This window comes from Triticum aestivum, chromosome 7A (assembly GCF_018294505.1).
Source record: "Triticum aestivum cultivar Chinese Spring chromosome 7A, IWGSC CS RefSeq v2.1, whole genome shotgun sequence".
Lineage (NCBI taxonomy): Eukaryota > Viridiplantae > Streptophyta > Magnoliopsida > Poales > Poaceae > Triticum > Triticum aestivum.
This window is the reverse complement of record NC_057812.1, coordinates 381,586,280-381,592,922: the sequence shown is the minus strand read 5'-3', so window position 1 is coordinate 381,592,922 and position 6,643 is coordinate 381,586,280. Positions and strand designations below refer to the sequence as shown.

The window sequence follows — 6,643 nt, the reverse complement described above, 5'->3', positions numbered from 1 at the left end:
TCGACCTGCAGAAAAGTTAGTCCGCGTCAATGCCTGTCGATCCTGCACTTCACGTTCAGCTTTACAAGCAAGATGGAATAAACGAGTGATATTATTATACTCCTTATACTCTAGAATGGTATGAATCTCCCTATTTAATCCACCCATAAAATGTGCAAACATAGCTTCATTCTCCTCAACAATACCACATCTAATCATGCTGGTTTGTAATTCATGATAATATTCTTCTACATAATTTTTTCCTTGTCTTAAGCGTTGCAATTTTTGAAGTAATTCACGTTGATAATATGGTGGAACCCAATGAGTATGCATTGCAGTTTTCAAAGCAGCCCAAGTAGTTGGAATAGGATATAATCTACAATGTTCAGACCACCAAACACATGCAAAACTAGTGAAAGCACAAACAGCAGCAGGAACACGTCTCTCCTCGGGATATTGTAAACATGTAAAATGTTGTTCAGTTTCTAACTCCCAAGTAAGATATATATCAGGAACATATCTACCCTCAAATGGTGGAATATTCAATTTCAGTTTAGGAAAAAGGTCATGATCTCGTACCTCAGGTGGTGGTGCAGCCCTACCGTTGCGATGATATACCTGAGGATGACTTGGTGGTGGTGGTGCTGGTGGTTGCACGTAGTTTTGATTTTGATCAACCTCATCCTCGTAATGGTCCTCCACCTCTGTAGTAGCAGCAGGAGCTACAGAAGCATCAACAGCGGCACCAGAATTTTGCCCAAGCTCAATGGGAATGCGCTATGCTCGTCCCACTTGATTTGGAAGGCGACGTTGTTGTTGTTGTGGTAGAGGTGCGACAGGTGCAGCCGGCGGTGGTGGTGGAAAATGCGAAAGCAATTCAGTAAACTTGTTATCGATCTTGTTTCGAACGTCTTCTCCATGCCATCTATCTTCTCCATGGCGTCTTCAAATCTGTTTATCACATCTTGCACATGTCCACTCATTATTTGCTGAAACTTATCATGAAGCTCCTTGTTCGTCAAGTTCTCCCAGTCAATCTCGTCGACTTGTGATCCTGCCATGGTTAGCAGCAATAGAACACACAAAAATATGATCCTACAGACTACGAACAAGTGGTGGTGGTGGGTGTCACAAATCCGTCAAGCAAATCTCAAATTCTTACCAGTTCTTACCCAGCAGCAGGCGGTGATCGGCAACCGATGTAGTCAAAACTCCCAAAGTTTGGATAGAGCGATTATCAGGGAGAGTCAAACGCGCGACGTAGATTTATGTGGAGCTAGGAAGGCTTATAATATGATAGCAAAAAGATTAGCAATAACCAATTCAGAGATGCAAAGTTGAATAACCGCTCAACGACGGTACTGTGCTGGTCCTAGGCTAGACTGTGCTAGAGACGCGAACCTAGAACACTAACAAAATCACGGCGCTGCACGTAAACAAGGGAAATGCACATTCTGGAATTTTTTCGCTTTGTTTTTTTGGCACTCCTCTTTTCTTTTGCGCTCCTCTTTTTTTGCGAAAAATCACTATAATGGCGAGTGTCTCAAAACTCTTCCCAGGTCAAACTGACATGATGGGCATGAAATTTTTTTGACTCTTTTCAGAAATCAGGGCAGGGACGATGAAAAAGTGCGACAAAAAATCACTATGATGGCACCTGGCTCAAAAGACTCGGAAAAGCCTAAAAATAGGATAGGGAAAATTATTTTTGCCTGCGAAAATTTTGGCCTAAAAACTGCCCGGGGGTCTCCAGACTTCTTTTTTCGAAACCTACTCAGGTAAGGAAACATGAATCAGAAATTAGACGGATCTCGAAAACAAACCTAATATGAAAGAAACTCAGATTGGTGGTGGATATATAATGGTAGGATATGGCAGCGGTGGTGGTATATCACTACACCACAACACTTAATTAGGGGCAGTTAACTGCCGGGAGAAATACCTTATCAAGGGCAAAACATCTGCCGGGGATTACATTTCTGCCAGCACAAGTAGGTATGGGCAGAGAAACTGCTGGGAGAAGTTAAGGTACTGGGGCATACGGACTGCCGCGAATGATTAATGACATGTTTTCTGCTGGGAGAACTAAGTTCTGGCCCATAAACTGCCGGTACGTGGTGCGAGCCAAAAAGTAGAACATATTGGGCCTAAACGGCCCACGGGCGATGGAAAATATTGGCACGCTGAACAAAAAAAGAAGAATCCCCACTACTGCTCGTCTTGACCCTTCCAAATTGCTCCCCAAATCGAACCCTAAGCAAATCGAATCTCACCCCGAGGCCCCCTTCCTCTTCCCCGGCGCCGCCGCCGCCCAGCCACCTGACCGGAGTGCCCTAGCAACCTCCTCATCCACCGGCGAGCACCCTTCGCCGCTTCCTCCTTAACCTCTGCCACATCAAGCGTCGGCTTCCTTCCCCGACCCAAGTCGCCGCTCCCAGACAACCTCCGCCGCGCCTCAATGCTGCCTCCCGAAACTTTCTCTCCGGGCAGCACCACGACCAGCTCCCCCGCCATCGTCTACTTGCTCGCTTCCTCAAGCAGCACCGACTCATCCAGGAGCTCCTCCCGTCAGCAGCACCTCCTCCTCTAGGAGCCTCCCCTAAGAACCAGTCCTCCACCAAATTGTTACGTTCATGCTTGCAGTGAATATATGAGGAGCTGATGGTTTCTTCTATCTATTGGCAGTCTATCTGTACATTTACTTGTTGGGGAGTACTTTGTACTTAGCCGTATGGTTTATCTTTTGCTTATGGATTTGCAAAAACTGGTATTCCAAGATTCTTGTATCTTGAATTAATAAAAAAGCAGGGCCGGATTGGGCCAGTTCGCCAAAAAAATTGTACTTTCATCTGTAGGGCTATGTCAAAATGTGTCATATTAGCTTGGATGCAATATATAATGTGCAAAATTCTAGTCATGCTGTTTTACTTTTCCCCTGTAGTTTAGTTACATTTTGGAATATACAGGTGCAATAATTTTGCTCTACAATAAGACTGTTGTTTTGTTGCTGATAATTATAACATTTTGGATGCTCGTTGTTTATTTTCTACATACAGGTTTGGTGGTAGTGCTGGTCTCTGTGGCTTAGTTTCTGATGTTTAGAGGGTACCCCTAAAGGGGGACTAACCTGAGACATGTGGTTGTGTTCTATTAGTTTTTAGTAATGGAAATTGGAGCTATGCTCCTAGGTAGGATTTTTTTTGGAAAAATGGGTCATGAGGCTAGCTGAGTATTGTGCTCTTTTGTTCTATATGTAATCCTGACAAACAGTTCTCTAATTTTCACTTGGTGCTTTCACTGAAATAAACTTTTCAGTTTGTTTGTCCAATGAGCAGCGTGGATCTTCTTTGTCCTCTCCACCAAGCAGCGTCGACTACGCCATCTCCCCCCAGGTAGTGCCTCATCTATGTCCTTGGCCCCAAGCAGTGTCCAAAACTCGGAGCTGATATGATATATTGTATGTTGTTTGCATATTGATGATCTGGTAAGCATTACAATGTTGGACATGACCAATTTCTTAACAGGAGATCTCTGTCTAAGAAATACCTTCCTTAAAAAGCACGAATTGTAAAGCATGTGCGATGAATATATTTCACTTCAATTATCGCATGTGCGATGATCTTACTTAGCATTTCATTTCTTATATGCTTCATGCAAATGAAACTACAGTAAACATACAAACTGAGGTTTTGCTTGCCCTGTGTATGCATGTCCTGAATGTGCTTTGCCTTTGTATGCATACAGTTACCGGAAGCTTTTACATGTACTAGAACTGGCTTTTGCATGCCCTGTGTATTCTGAAGCTTAGTCTTTTTTTATTGGGCAGTAATTGAAACAGAGTTGTTGGTCTGCCTGCCATAGAACCATTTATGAAGATCATAGGAGTTGCCTTCTCATGTATTCCTATGCATAGTCCAGTACATATTTCCGTGTGTAAAAAGTTGTTGGTCTTGCTGTAGATTCACACTGAAAGTTGAAAATTATGCTAGTAGAAATAGGTGTTCTAGTATATCTGACTACTTGCTTTGGAATAGTTATTTCTTGATATTATCTGATCCCATCCCATGTATATTTCTATAAAAAGCTTTATGAACCGAGTTCACTACAACTTGAAGTCTTGTGCATGGAAGGGAATTGAGATATTTGCTCATTCTGTACTAGTTAAAATGTATGTGTTGATATTCTACTCATTTTGGTTCATGCCGCTCTTAATTCTTCTTGTATGAGCACTTATAGTGTTGTAAGGTTGAAGGTTCAAGATACTACACTTCAGTACACACATGTAATATTATTTGAAAAGTAAAGTTCTAATTTGAAGTAGAGTTGTATATAGTAAACTTCGAATGTCTTGATTAATTTTCTATATCTTTCATTGCAATGGTTACAGGTTCATCTTTACTTGAAATCTAATTTGCATGTTGGTTGGTGTTCTTCAAGAATCAGGGTACTAATTTGTGATATGATTGGTGAAAGAGGTATTTTGCACGGTTCATTTATATCCTACAAGTCTTTTTTCCCTCTATATATAGTAGCATTATTCGAAAATGTTCTTGTATTTCCTCTCAGAGGATCACACCTGAATATCATTATATATGCTTCTGAAAAAGTTCTGTATGTTCTTTTGAGTTAAGCCTACTTGCCTTTGTGTGCTTATACAAAAAGATAAGATCCTGTGATGTAAAAAATTCATATAGGTTGTGGATGTCACTTCCTTTTTCTTGAACGTTGTCCCTATTTTGTCCTATGTACAGACAAATTTGGTGATTCTTCACTTTCTGGAAAGTAAACTTAATACCAAAGGTAATCACACCATGCCATATGGGTTTCATTATCTGTCCAGACCTGAAACTGTTGTCATGCTTTCCAGGAAGTGTAACTTGATGTGCTTAATTCGTGCGCTCAAACTTGAAACTATTGACATTTGTTAGTTTCTTATTAAATCGAATGTTCATTTGATGCCTTGAAAGGAAATTTGTTGAGAAAATCTCTTGATTATGTAGATGTTTTTCTTATAAAAAATGGAGGTGGAGCCCTCTGTAAATTCTTTGAGTATCGTAATAAATGTAATGGAGATTATGTTTTCTAATACATGTACTTGTTATTTGGTCACTTCCTGTCTAGGTTGAAAATGTTCCTGCAAGACTGGTTAAGACACCTTGCTGTAACCATATGTGTTGAGCTCACACAGAAGACCTGACAAGCTTTACTCTTTGTGTTTGTTACATTTTGTACTGCTCGGATGTCTAGGAACTGCGAATGCTAAATTATGAGGAAGTCTTCAGGTGTACTCAATTAATTGTATACATTGTAAAATGTTTGATGATGAGATTTTATAATATATATGTGAAGTGCATCTGCAGAATCCTCTTGCTTTATTTGAATGGATGCAACATCATGTGATTCGTCAGTGTGTATGTAAATGTGAAGTGAATGCAATACTATAGTATAAATAGCCTTATTAATTGGGTTACTTGGCACCACCGGCAGATCATCTGCCAGGAAAGTTGTTGATTGCTGGCAGAAAATGTTTGCCGGGCACATCTCCATCTGCCGGGAATTGTAATCCCCAGCAGCCGTTCTTGTGGCAGTTCTATCTGTCGGGAGAAAATCATTCCCGACAGTTTGACTGCCCTTGTATGTGACTTGTGACCAGAACTCAACAAACTTGAAAGTGACTTGTGACCAGAAAATCATTCCCGGCAGTTTTTCTGTCCTTGCATCGATGTTGTGGTGTAGTGTATGGATACAGAGTGGTGGTGGTATATGGATACGGATAGGTGGTGGTATATGGACACAGATGGTGATGGTATATGGAGACGGATCGGTGGCGGATAAGCGGTGGTGGTAGATGGCAGGGGCGATTATGATGGTATGGCGGTGGCGTGAAAACTTATGACCAGAACTCGAAACTCTAAAAGACTAGACTCTAAGACCAGCAACTAGACACGACTATGCAAAGGCTCGGACTGGTTCGGATATGATGAACTAACCCAAATTTATTTTGGCTTTTTCGTGGACTATAGGTATGAAGAACAGACTCGATCTAAACTACGAAAAACTGTAAAATCTCATCGAGCAACCTAGAAATCTGATACCAGTTGATAGAGGCAAAGGTGTCCCGTCTTTCGATGAGATGATGGCTATCGTTTTGGAGGAAGTCGACTTTGATGATCCGACTATGAACGTGCGAGGACGTCGTGCCTTACCAATCGCTAAACCAACTCCGAGAGGTTATTGACCACGCCGGAGCATGATCAACCTAAGCACGAAGGTCTGCTTCCTGCAGGTAAACGAAGAACAAGCAAGAAACTAAGATTGCAATCTGGATATTGTGAATATGAGAGGAAAACTTTATTGATCAAGGTGGGGTCCTGTGACGTCTTGGTCTGGTCGTTGAACACAAACGAAGTACGCGAAGTTGTAGCTATGGCGAACTTTTAATCTAAACAAAACCCAAAGTCTAAACGATGCCCTAAGGACTATATATATGGAGGAGAGAGGGGGGAATTTCGTGGCCCTTGGAGGAGGGGGTCCAAAACCAACCCTAACTCTTCTTTCCCCACACATACGGACTCTAAAAACTGTCTATAATCAAGTATTTTGAAATTACATGGGCCTGGCCCAAAAATAAGGTGACACAGCACCTAGAATAGCCTCCGGACGA

At 41.6% G+C, this 6,643-nt stretch overlaps 1 long non-coding RNA gene across 2 annotated transcripts; it reads left to right on the top strand.

Annotated features, from left to right (window-relative positions):
- Positions 1-2,199: 2,199 nt before the first annotated feature.
- On the top strand, positions 2,200-5,232 carry LOC123146888 (uncharacterized). 2 transcript variants are annotated; one of them, XR_006472959.1, is made up of 2 exons: positions 2,200-3,371; positions 4,367-5,232. It is a non-coding gene; the product is annotated as an uncharacterized lncRNA (long non-coding RNA). The 2 variants fall into 2 exon arrangements; XR_006472960.1 differs by having other exon boundaries at positions 2,200-4,261.
- Positions 5,233-6,643: the final 1,411 nt, after the last annotated feature.